This window comes from Bos javanicus, chromosome 4 (assembly GCF_032452875.1).
Source record: "Bos javanicus breed banteng chromosome 4, ARS-OSU_banteng_1.0, whole genome shotgun sequence".
NCBI lineage: Eukaryota > Metazoa > Chordata > Mammalia > Artiodactyla > Bovidae > Bos > Bos javanicus.
Genome location: NC_083871.1, coordinates 36,900,342 through 36,913,984, shown reverse-complemented (window position 1 = coordinate 36,913,984; position 13,643 = coordinate 36,900,342). Strand labels below are relative to the sequence as shown.

The 13,643-nt window shown below is 34.5% G+C and overlaps 1 protein-coding gene across 4 annotated transcripts in view; it reads right to left on the bottom strand.

The window, feature by feature from the left end:
- The window catches only part of SEMA3A (semaphorin 3A), a 553,371-nt gene that overhangs the window by 290,228 nt on the left and 249,500 nt on the right, over nt 1-13,643 (bottom strand). The window contains exon 3 of one of the 4 annotated variants that reach the window (XM_061413770.1): nt 13,440-13,551. The exons of the other annotated variants lie outside the window; for them this stretch is intronic. The gene's annotated coding sequence lies outside the window, so the exon portion shown is untranslated. The remainder of the gene's footprint in view (nt 1-13,439; nt 13,552-13,643) is intronic. 4 annotated transcript variants of the gene reach the window in all.

The following is a 13,643-nucleotide window of genomic DNA, read 5'->3' as shown; positions in this document are numbered from 1 at the left end:
CTTTTCTTTTCACCACTGACTTAAACTTACTTTGTTCATTATGTTATTTGACTACTCTTCTCTGGTCTGGTTCTTAACATTCAAGTTAATGAGCCTTTTAACTATACTCACATAATCCTAGATTTCTTCAACTCCAAACAATCTCTGTTTTCATTAGACACATGCATTTCTTTATCCAAACATGTCTTCATCTTGTGAACTTTATCCCTTCCACTTCACCCCCAGCCCTCACTGCATCCTTACCCACTTTAGACAGAACTGCTAGCAGTTCCATTATTACTTTCACGTATCTGTAGATTTGCGCCTTACTCTTTCTGATTTTCTGCCTTTCCTGTGTGCCATTTCAGTTTTCAGATCTAGGATAATCTTCTTCATTTTTGTTCCTGACTTTTAAGTGATGCTTAAAAAGGTCAAGTAACAAAAGTAGTTGTTTTATGTTACAGACAAATATCAGTTAACATCTCTGATTTGCCATCATTTTTGTCTACATAAGGTAAATGGGAAAACTATTAATACTTCAACTTACTGAGAATGGAATATGATGAAAATATTCTGGAGAAGCATTTAATAATCTATATGAAGGTGATTTAAAATTGTATAATCCTCAAAACAGGAATGCCATTATTACCATTTATTCTAAGGTGATTATTAGACAAGAGCAAACAAATATATGTTATTGTCTGTATATAATGAGTTGGTTAAGTAACTTATTTTATAAAAGTATAGTGGACTAGCATACATCCATTAAATGTATTTTACATTAATATGGCAATGTATATGGGTGTTAGTCACTCATTCGTGTCTGACTCTTTATGAGTCCATGGACCGTAACACAGCAGGTTCCTCTGTCCATGGAATTACTGTAGTGGGTTGCCATTCCCTTCTCCAGTGGATCTTTATGACTCAGGGATTGAACCTAAGCCTCCCACACTGCAGACAGATTCTTTACCATCTTAGCTACCAGGTGATGCCCAACATGGCAAAATTTTTACTCTATTATGGAATGGATTAAATATTATAAACTGGGTAATTACATTCAATCATGTATATATGAGTATATATCTAATATTACATGCAATCATATATGTATGTCTTGTGTTGTATGTAACTACTCACAAGTTTGAATAAATGTTTGCTGAATTATCAATGGTTGATTTTTTGAAATTTTTCATGACTTTGACACCTTTATTTCCATCTTCAAGCTTTTCACTATTACTTGAAATTCCTACATGAATCTATGTTACTGTAGTAAGAAAAATAACACAATTAAGCTATATTAATTTGAGGAAAATAGTAGTTAGATATAATTGTTTAATTCTGCATCTCCCTTTTATTTCTAAACAAAATGGAATCCAGTTTCTTGACCCCAACTATTTTAATAAAATGATTCTTACAAAGATTAGCCACCAATGAACTAATCATCAAATCTACTGATCCTTATTCTTGAACAACAATCTGAGGCATATGACATAGTTAAGTATGCTATCTTTATTAACAGCATGGCTACTTTAAATCACATTTTATACTACTTCATCTTAAGATCTTTTATCAGCTTATTCAAAGTCCTCTAAAGCCATTTTCTAGATTCCAAGTTCAAAGTGCATTCCTTTTCACTATACATATTCTTCATTAATTGACTTCCCTCCCACAGCTTCAAATATCACTGTTACTGGATGAATCTCAAATTATCTAAACATCAAAGCCACACATCTAACAGCCTTCTGTTTACTACGCAAAACAAGCCTGAAGTTACCTTGAACTTCGTTTGAGTAGATGAGAATTTATTAACTTCCTTCTAAATTTTCATGCTCTTATGCCTTCAATTTTTTTTTTTTTTTTTGCCTTCAATTTTAAATGCATCACTATTCTTTCCTTTGCTTGGACTTAAAACTCCAGACTTCCTAAACTTTCTCTCCCTTGTGCCTTGTAGCTATTCACTGTATCTGTATTGATTATGCACTTACTACATATTTGTCAGTGGGCAAAAGAAATAACATTTTGGATGAGGTGCTATCTAGTTTTTGTTTCCTTCAGTCATGTAATCATTAACAGCAAGCTGCTGCAATTCTGATGGCTCTTTTTGCAATCACAAATTATAATCTACTATGCACAAATGAATAGCCATGTTCTTCTAAAATACCTGAATTTCTCCATCTATGACATTAATTTGATGGAGAAAAGGAGTTTGGCATTCACCTAGAATACAGCTAATTATTAATTTTTTCCACAATTCCCTTGATCATCATTTTCCAAAGTCTGTGCCTGTAGTCATTATGGTGTACTGTAATTAAAATAACAGCAATGAGATGCACATACACTCAATTCAAAGAAACATGTTTCAGAGAATTAAAAAAAAAAAAAAAACACAACTCTATGACAATGCAGAGGAGAGGGGGAATTATTGCTGATTGAAGTGCTATCAGAAAGCTCATCTATTAAAAAAAAAGACAGTAGTATCATTGGCTACTTGATGGACTAATAGCAAGGCTATATGGCAAATACTGAGGGAGCCAGATTTGGTGGCATATTGGTTATTTTGTGGGGAATAGTAGATGAAGAATGCCTCAGAGGGATGTTGATTGCATTTTCAGTTGAACCTGACTACAAGACGGTAGTGGGCACAGTGAACATCTCCACCACAGAGACAGATAAGAACAGGAACAGGAGTTCTAGAAGCAGTAAGGAGGAAATGATTTGCCAGATATCAGTGAGCATGTTTCTCTGAAAGCTGATTACTGAGAAAAGGAACAATGATTTTACAGACAACTACATTATAATTTAAATTATATACAGTGTGTGTGTTCAGTTGTGTCTGATTGTTTTGTGACAATGGACTGTAGCCTGCCAGGCTCTTCTATCCATGGGATTTCCCAGGCAAGAATACTGGAATGGGTTCCCATTTCCATCTCCAGAGAATCTTCCTGACCCAGGGATTGAAGTTGTGTCTCCTGATTGGCAGGCAGATTCTTTAACAGAGTCCATGCCCATAATTACTAAAATCTCAATTTTTATGTTATTTATATATTTATGTTATTATATATATATAGATATATATATTTATATATCTACATTATATATCTACATCACTTCATGGGAAATAGATGGGGAAACAATGGAAACAGTGTCAGACTTTATTTTTGGGGCTCCAAAATCACTGCAGATGGTGATTGCAGCCATGAAATTAAAAAGACGCTTACTCCTTGGAAGGAAAGTTATGACCAACCTAGATAGCATATTCAAAAGCAGAGACATTACTTTGTCCACAAAGGTCCGTCTAGTCAAGGCTATGGTTTTTCCAGTAGTAATGTATGGATGTGAGAGTTGGACTGTGAAGAAGGCTGAGCGCCGAAGAATTGATGCTTTTGAACTGTGGTGTTGGAGAAGACTCTTGAGAGTCCCTTGGACTACAAGGAGATCCAACCAGTCCATTCTGAAGGAGATCAGCCCTGGGATTGCTTTGGAAGGAATGATGCTAAAGCTGAAACTCTGGTACTTTGGCCACCTCATGCAAAGAGTTGACTCATTGGAAAAGACTCTGATGGTGGGAGGAATTGGGGGCCGGAGGAGAAGGGGACAACAAAGGATGAGATGGCTGGATGGCTTCACTGACTCGATGGACCTGAGTCTGAGTGAACCCCAGGAGTTGGTGATGGACAGGGAGGCCTGGCGTGCTGCGATTCATGGGGTCGCAAAGAGTTGGACACAACTGAGCAACTGAACTAAACTGAACATTGTGATTGAGGAAAATGAAATAATGGCTAAAAATAAGCATAGCCCAAATTGAGGGTCTTCAGTTCAGTTCAGTTGCTCAGTCGTGTTCGACTCTTTGTGACCCCATGAACTGCAGCACACCAGGCCTCCCTGTCCATCACCAACTCTTGGAGTCCACTCAAACCTATGTCCATACACAACACCAGTAGTGTTGGTGATGCCATCCAACCATCTCCTGCCCTCAATTTTTCCAAGCATCAGGGTCTTTTCAAATGAGTCAGTTCTTTGCATCAGGTGGCCAAAGTATTGGAGTTTCAGCTTCAAAATCAATCCTTCCAATGAACACCTAGGACTGATCTCTTTTAGGATGGACTGGTTGGACCTCCTTGCAGTTCAAGGGACCCTCAAGAGTCTTCTCCAATGCCATAGTTCAAAAGCATCAATTCTTCGGCGCTCAGCTTTCTTTATAGTCCAACTCTCACATCCATACATGACTACTGGAAAAATCATAGCCTTGAATAGATGGACCTTTTTTGAAAAAGTAATGTCTTTGCTTTTTAATATGCTGTCTAGGTTGGTCATAACTTTCCTTCCAAGGAGTAAGCTTGAGGGCCTTATGTCTTCAAATTGCATATTCAAATATGGTTCAAGAAATGTTAGTACAATACCTCCAGAGTTGGAAGATCTTAAAGCTTGATGCTTTCTGGCAATCAGATTTTCAACAAATACTAGTAACAAGGCTATATCAGAGACTAAGTAGTATGGTTTTCAAATCAACTGACAAGAGTTTAAAACTGGGCCACTACTTACTATATGTGTGACCTAAAAGACAAGAGATCCGGGTTCCAGCTTTTCATAACTCTTAACTGGCTATGTGATAAATGATGAGTCAATTATCATCTTTTTATTTTGGAGGAAGGTTTCATTAGTTTAACAGGTGTAGCCTGTTAAACTCTACTCTGGAGAATAAGCAAGCATCGTTTTCCTCTTTGATGGAAAAATAAGATATCCAAAATAATGTTATTCATATTGGAAAAATATGAAATACTGGAACAATGTACTACTTCAATAATAAGAACTTGTTAAAAGTAAGAGGGAATGCTCAGTGAAGTAAATGTTTTAATGGAGCAATAACTGAGTTGAGAATAAACCTAATAGAGAGATCAGCCAAGATGGCAGAGTAGAAAGAGCCTGAGTTCACCTTCTTTCTTGGAGGGGAGATTCAAATTACAACTATTTACAGAATATCTATGGATGAAAAAGACTGAAGCTTACCAGAGAAGATCTTACACAACTAATGATTTTAAAAAAGGACCCGTATCTCCCAGGTAGGTGATCCCCAAACAGGAGAATAATTACAACCGAAGAGTTTTCTCCCCAAGGAGTAGAGCAACTGTGTAAGCCTCACATAAGGCTTCCCAGCCTGGCGGTCTTCCTCTGGGAAGACAAACCCTTAGAATATTTGGCTTTGAAGGCCAATAAGTCTTACTTCCAGGAGGGCTGTGGGAAATAGAGACTCCACTCCTAAAACACACAGAAAAATTCCCACGCTCTAGGACAAAAGGTAGAAGTACTTTCTTTCTCCAAAAAAGACATACAGATGATCAAAAGGCACAAGAAAAGATGATCAACATTGATAATTATTAGAAAAGTTCAGATAAAAACTACTACACATACAACAGATAAGCAATAAGGATTTACTACACAACACTATATTCAATATCTTATAAAAACCTATAATGGCAAATGCTCTAACATATTCTATGGCATTTTCCAGGCAAGAATACTAGAGTGGGTTGCCATTTCCTTCCCCAGGGGATCTTTCTGACTCAGGGATGGAACCCACATCTGCACTGGAGGTGACTCTTTGCCCCAAGCCACCTGGGAAGCCCATGTAAGATTATATATACACACACACACTATGTGTGTGTGTGTGTGTGTGTGTATATATATATATATATATATAAAACTGAATTTGTCTGCTGTATAGCTAAAACTAACATAGTGTTGTAACTCAACTATGTTTCAGGAGAAAGAAAGGAACACAATTAACAAATATTGCCTAGGATGTATATAAAATGGAACCCTTGTATAGTGTTTGTGGGAATGAATATTGATCTAACCACTGTGGAAATTAGCACAGATGTTTCAAAAAAACTAAAAAATAAAACTGTCTTAAGATTTTGTAATTTTACTCCTGGGTATGTATATCTGAAGAAAACAGAAACACCAGTTCAAAAAGATACATGCATTTCAATGTTCATAGCAACATTGTTTACAGTTGTCAAGATATGGAAGAAACCTGAGTCTCCATCAATAGACAAATGGATAAAAAAGATGTGATATATTTATACAACAGAAAACGACTCAGCCATAATAAGGATTGGTATTTTACCATTTTCAGCAACATGATGGATGTAGGGAGTAAGTCATATAGAGAAAGAGAAATACTGTATGTTATCATTTATAGGTGGAATCTAATAAATAAAAGAAAGTACTGAATATAACCAAAAAGACTTATACTTACAGATATAAAGAACATACCAGTGAGGAAAGGGAAGGTAGGAGGGGCAAGATAAGGGTAAAAGCTTAAGAGGTACAAACTATTGTCTATTAAACAAACATGCTACAAGGACATATTGCACAGTACGGGGAATAGAGCCAATATTTTACAATAAATGTATGTGAACTATAATCTATAAAATTTTTTAATTACTATGCTGTATGCCTGAAACTAGTATTATATTTAATGTAATATTTTAAATCAACTATATGTCAATACATATAAATAAATAAAACAGAAAATAGACCTTATATCTTTATATTAATAGTATCCTGATAAGGGAAGATGTTTCCAATGTGTAACATTCTAATACATTTAAAATTATTATTAGAAATCTGAACACTATAAATGCTTTAAAGTATATTTTAAAAGAGCATTTGAAATGCAATAGCTACTTCTGTAGGAAAAATTTTTAAAAGTCAACTATTCATATTACACTGAGTAACATTAACAACTCTATGAATTATGCTTGGTTAAAAATATGCTATCAGATTGGACAACAGCAGTAACATACATATCATTTTGGCTTATACAATAGTAGTTATTGATATATATCAATATACCTATTTTTAGATATATAGATCTTTTTATTTCCATGTATAATTTATCTATTTGCCAATCTGTGTAAGTATATCAGTAGTTATTAATATAGCAGTCAACCTTAGCATCTTGAGATTTTTAAACTGGTTGGCTTTGTAATAATACCTCCATTTCACATTTCTGATAAACTGTCATAATCAGCATACTATTCAAAGAAAGTAACTGTAGGATCAAATGCATATAAGTAAACACTTCAAACTTAAACACTTTGAACTCTGTCCTCCATTTAATTTGTAGCTATGTATCTCAGTCAGCTGCCTCAACTCCCTTCACTTGGAGAAAGGGGGAATGGTAGCTTATGAATAGGTTACTCATAACCACTCACACATAATATTAAAAGCATAATTTTTTACAAGTAAAATAGAACTGTAAAGTTTTTCTATGTTAATTTTTTCCTAGAAAAATTTAAGTGTTTCACTCCATGTATTATGAAAGTGCACATATTGTCATTTCCTAGTTTGACTATATCTATGAAAACCACAATGATTTAAAGCCGTTTCAAATTCAAAAACATTAAGAATGTTTTCTAAGACTATAAGAAAAGTGTACTATAATAGTAATACTAAAATATGATTTTTTTTATTTTAATGAAAGATTTTAGAATAGTTTGCAAGATTCCGAGAACTGTGAAGCTAAGCATAAATGCTATAGAGAAAACAAAAAATATATTAACAGTTTATTAGGGATATACATAATCAAAAATCGAATTACCCTATAAATTATTTTTCAATTTTTAAAATAGTAGACATTTTATCTAAAATATTTGAGCAAAAATTTTTTGTGGGTAAACTAACTTGTTTGTCCACAGGCATTTGCACCCACTAAACACTTTATGTATTTATTTTTTATTTTATTTTTAAACTTTACATAATTGTATTAGTTTTGCCAAATATCAAAATGAATCCCCCACAGGTATACATGTGTTCCCCATCCTGAACCCTCCTCCCTCCTCCCTCCCCATACCATCCCTCTGGGTCGTCCCAGTGCACTAGCCCCAAGCATCCAGTATCGTGCATCGAACCTGGACTGGCATCCACTAAACACTTTATAAGTAATCCTCTTTGTGTAGCCATATGGCATATTCATTTTATACTCAAATATCAAAGAAAAATGGAAGATATAATACAAGTAATATTTTAGAAAAATATCTGAACTGTTATTTGATGAAGTAATTACTCACAGAACGTTTTTAAAATCTTGTATAATGAATTCATTTTTTTAAAGCATCTGGTTATCTCTCTGACTAAAAATGCAATGCCAATTATATTTTATAGGTAGCAATTTCTTTTTACAGCCTAAAAATTGGATCATAAAAGGAAAACAACTGTGGTTAGAATATATTTTGCATATTTTGAGAAACGTAATGAGATCCGAGGCACTAAATCTGAGGAGTTCAACTTAAAATCAAAATCACATTACTGAGTTTAATTATTTTTGGAGGCCGTCTTTGGATGAAATTGCTTCCACAAACGACAGAGTTTTATACACAATCACTACCTTTAGTCTACGTAAAAACTATTGTGTTTTTTAAAAAAATAGCAGTCATTAAAAAAATATTGTTTAGTTTCTAAGTCATATCTGACTCTTTTGAGGCCCCATGGACTGTAGCCCAGCAGGTTCCACTGATTATGGATTTTCCAGGCAAGAATACTGGAGTTTACATCTCTAATAAAAAGCTACCATCACCAACTAAATTTTAAGATATGATATAATGTAGTAGGATAGTTATTTTTTCTATTATTTTATAGGGAGAACCCATGTTTTCTTCCAGCATCATCAGTCTAAATAATGAGTGCTTTAATCAAAATCAGTAAATATAGAGTACAATTTTAAAATATCATACATATATAGTCTCAAGTGCTTTAAATCACCATTTTCCACCTAAATGAACTAGATATTCAGCATCCTAAAATAAAGAGTATTATTTGTTGCAAATATTATCAGAAAAACACCAAGGCTAGTCTAGACATATCAGATCCAAATGTGGAGCAAGAGACAGAGAATTATAAGAGGACTGAAAAAAAGTAGAAGTGAACATGTAACTTACTATAAATGTTTTTAAATAGAATTGCAGTGGAACAAGTAATGGCCATCAAAACATGACAGGTCCCAGTCTATGGAACCCGTATATGTTACCTTAAGTGTAAAAATTTTGCAGATGTGATTAAGCTAAGGCCGTTGAAGTAAGATTTCCTGCGTCACTCCAGGCAGGCCCTAAATTCCATCACAAGGGTCCCTTTAAGAGAGAGATAGAGAGAGATGGGACAAAGGGCCATGAGCCAAGGCAGACAGCTCCAGAAATGGAAAAAGGCAAGGAATGGATTCTCTCCTAGAGCCTCTAGAAGAAGGATGGGACTGTTGACCTTGATTTCAGCCCAGTGACTTGATGATATAAAATTTTAAACTATTTATGCCAAAACAAAATACAAACTGTTGCTATTGTTTGTCACAGATATAACATAGGATTAGTAATATAAATATATATATAATAACAACTAATAAATTACTAACATCCTAAGTTATAGAAAAGCTATCTCTAAAATGAGAAATTCAAAGGACTATTATGTACATATATATTTAATACTCAAATTGAAAAGCATCAAAGTGAGCTAATATATTTTCTCCTAACTTGACAAAAATGCAAGATTTTGTTTATATTTTTCAGGTTAAAGGTGTGATAAATTAAGCACTAGCATACTCTTCCTAAAAAAGAAACAATACTATCCTAGATAAAGGCTTGATGTGTATATATGTATAAGAACTGTAACTGTGTATTGTATTTGACACTGTAATTTAAGTATTAAAAATTAGTTTTAAGGAAGTCATCAAAATGAGTTACTTATAAAAGTGCTATTTCAGCAGAAAATAGTTGAAAACAATAAAAATGTTTAATAACTGGAGAAGACATTACTGTAAAATGATATAGTACAATATGATGATACGATTGTATACCATGATTCTTAAATATAATTATTGACATTGGAAATGCTTTTAGTTGTAAAAATTGGTGAAATATGAATGCCAAAGAGAAAAACTAAAATATCAAGCTGTAAAATGTATGAAAAAAAATTTGCAGAAAGTAAAACAAACCAAGAAAATAGTATGAGAACATTTATTTAAAAAGTAAACCTAGAAAGACTTATTCTCAAGTTTTGAAATAATTAATTCTGAGTGTAGCAATAGAAATGAATTAACTGTCTTAGTTTTAATCTCTAGTGGTTCCACATTGAGGTTTTGGGTAGCTTTAAAAATTTTTAAATATAAGTATTTCAACTTTTCAGAAAAATGTCATATAGTATTCACTCTGATATCCACCATCACTGTTAAACCAACATTCACATATTGATATATTTGTTCCTTATCTCTCTATTGTATTTTATATTTTAGGAAGTGAAAAAAGCAGCAATATAAAAATATAGCAAACTATCTCTCTCTCCTTCTGTTTTTAGAGTTAACTGATATCCCAAAGTTGGTGTCTTTTCCAACATTTGCATTCGGAAAAAGTTATCCAATTTTTAACCAAAATAAATTTCAATAACAAAACCCTTCAGTTAAGAAGAGGTAAGTAAATAAAGAGTGATAAAATTTCCAAAATACAACAAAACATTTTGACTGGCCCATAAAAAGAGGAAGAATAAAGGGGAAATATCTGCAAGATATCAGCTATTCTGCCTCCAAAATACTTTGAATAAATTCAAGGAGCAACCACACTCTTGATCACTTCAACCACCACCACCAAAACTACTCCCACCAGCTAGCTGTTCAGAAGAGAGTGCTGCTGCTCAGACAGCATGAGGCTTAGAGACCTTAAGAACTACAGCTATTGATCCATGCAGCGCTTAGAAGGTAAAATACATGTTGAGCTTAAATTATTTCTTCAAAAGCTTTTAGGTGAGATTTATGTTCTGGATTATGTTAGGACAAACTGATTAGGGTCTTTTATAGTTGAAAAAAAGAAAACCACTGAACTACTTTCTGCTTTGTGTTAGGCAGAATAAAGCAGTCATTCTCTTGTCACACACCATCCCATAGCTGATAGGTAGATAACCATACATACAACCTGCCTTTATCACTTCAAGATAGAAACTGGAATTTGTGGTTTCTTTTCTGGTAATGACAGACGAAACTAACACTTAAGATATACAATAAATCTTAGTTTTCTTTTCATGTACAAATTTTTTCCCTCACCAATCCTCTGCTTTCTCTTCAAATCCTAACTTGTTCCTTAAAGGCTGCTAATACTTTACCTGAGAGAAAATTACCAAAAGAAAATTAAAAAGTACTTCAAGTTCTTGACAACACCATCCTGACACATAATCACGATGCTTTGTGTATCATTCATGCCTGCGTGTGGCATGCTCTAGCAAGTAAACACTCCATGACAGCAAAAGGGAACCATGAACAGTATAACTTTTTGCTGGGAAGTTGTAACATATGGTTAAGAAAATATTTTACTGTATACTGAATACTTGTCTTTCTTGGGAATCAGCAGATATACACTGAGATTCCTCTAGAATTTGTCTCTACTTATTCTGCCAAAAGGTAAAAACTGCATCCTTTCACCCAGTTATCTATGAAGAGTTAACATATTTTTTCAGAAACATGATTCAATAAACAGCATATCAATGATTGTTTTTAGTGCTAAAAGGTTTTCTCTATGCATAGCACCTAAAAAAGTTCCACTTTTTTTTTTTTTTTTAAAATTACACTCTGTGTGTTGGGAGGGACTCCATCTAAGAGACACAACAAAAAGTTTTTTTAAGCCTTTTAATAGCTCAAGGTTCCCACTACAAGGGAGTGTAGGGCTTCAAGGAACAAAGAAAGAACTGCTCCTCAGTGTGACTGGTTTCTCTGGTGGCATGATCTGGGTCAGAGCAAGGCCACATTTGGCTGGACATCTGTGATCCAAGCTCTAACCTCATGTGGAACAGGAAACCTGGGTGTGTCTATACTTGGCAAACCAGTGCAATATTTCATGCAGCTCAGTTTCTTCCCTTGCCTGTTTCTGAGGAATAAAGTGCTTCTCTATACCTTGTTGGATACCAGGCCTCTCGTTCCTAAGAGGATCATGTTCTGCCCCAACCCTACGGCTTCTGTACCTAAAGATTGCCCAGGATCTAGAGAATCTCTGAAAGGGCCATTCTTCAATTCCACCCTTCCTCTTTTATTAACCCTGCTACTGAAACTCTTTTTGACTAAATTATGGCAGGGGAGTGTTTGTTCTCAGCATAGCAATTAAGACCAAGCTGGAAAAGATTTTAGTAAGAAAAGGACATGTGTTGGTCACAGTCCAAATTGTTTTTAACTTCTTTTTGCTGACATATGCAGATACAGTCAACACATTCAGGTCTCCTATTCCCCATGGTGGTGGGTTAAGATATTTTTTCAGACATATAGATTCAGTAAATAGTATGTCGACTATTATTTACAGTGCTAAAACGATATTCTTTAAGAATACCACCAAAATATTGTTTTTAATTAGAAATAAACAAAATACTTCACTATACTTAAAGAGACATGATTCCAACTAGATGTAATGTAACATACGGAATTAGTGGTGAATTAGTGTCTAGCTCCAGAGAAGGCAATGGCACCCCACTCCAGTACTCTTGCCTGGAAAATCCCATGGACAGGGGAGCCTGGTAGGCTGCAGTCCATGGGGTCGCTGGGAGTCAGACACGACTGAGCGACTTCACTTTCACTTTTCACGTTCATGCATTGGAGAAGGAAATGGCAACCCACTCCAGTGTTCTTGCCTGGAGAATCCCAGGGACGGGGGAGCCTGGTGGGCTGCCGTCTATGGGGTTGCACAGAGTCGGACACGACTGAAGCGACTTAGCAGCAGCAGCAGTGTCTAGCCCCAACTCTTACTAAACGTGATCTTAGGCAAGTCACATACATAATGAGTTTTATTTTTATTGATTTTTAAAAATTTGTCAAATGTCCTTCTATTTTATAAAGCTATTTTACAATTCAAGTGAGCTACTAAATATATAAATGTTTTGTAAAAGATAAAGTAGGTTATGCTTGCATAATGCTCTCAGGAAAGAAAAACAGCTACATCCAGGTCTTTAGATTCTGTGACCAGTTTTCTTTCTAATTGACCATACTCAAACAAAAATATTATCCCATTTCAAGAAGCTTGATTTTTTCCTGCCTAGTCAAAATTTATAAACTTTAAGAGTCCTTGTACATCCTCTTGCAAAAGGAGATATCTTATAATGAGTTACTGGTTGGATTTATAATACTATTCTGGTGTGATGTTTTTAGAGGAAAAATATCACGTGAAAGCATATAATTAAGCATAAAAGGCAATTTCTTATATATAATTTTTGTTACTTAAAAATATATAAAAATTTACATTTTTATACATTTTGGGGTCTCTGGGTTAAAAACAAACAAACAGAATAAAGCAACATTATTTAACTGTTTAATTGCTTCCATTTTGTTTGGGAAACTTAACCTTAATTTAACCTCTGTGGCTACCGTGCAAGTCAAAGTCAAATGACTTTGACGATCCTAGCACCAGAATAATAAACTCTTTGGGGGCTTTAAGCCTCTTTACCTTTAACAGGGGAAACTGAGCAGTCTTCAACTTGTTTGTGTTCGTTGATTGATAATGAGCAGTTTCTCTGTCTACATCTGTGTGGGACTTATGTGAGGTCTGCTTTAGCCTGCTGGGAGTTGAGAGGAGGGAGAAGCAATCACAGTGGGTTTAAAAAATCGTTCTAAAGATGACATTTGGGAGGCAAATATTTTGGCCATATGC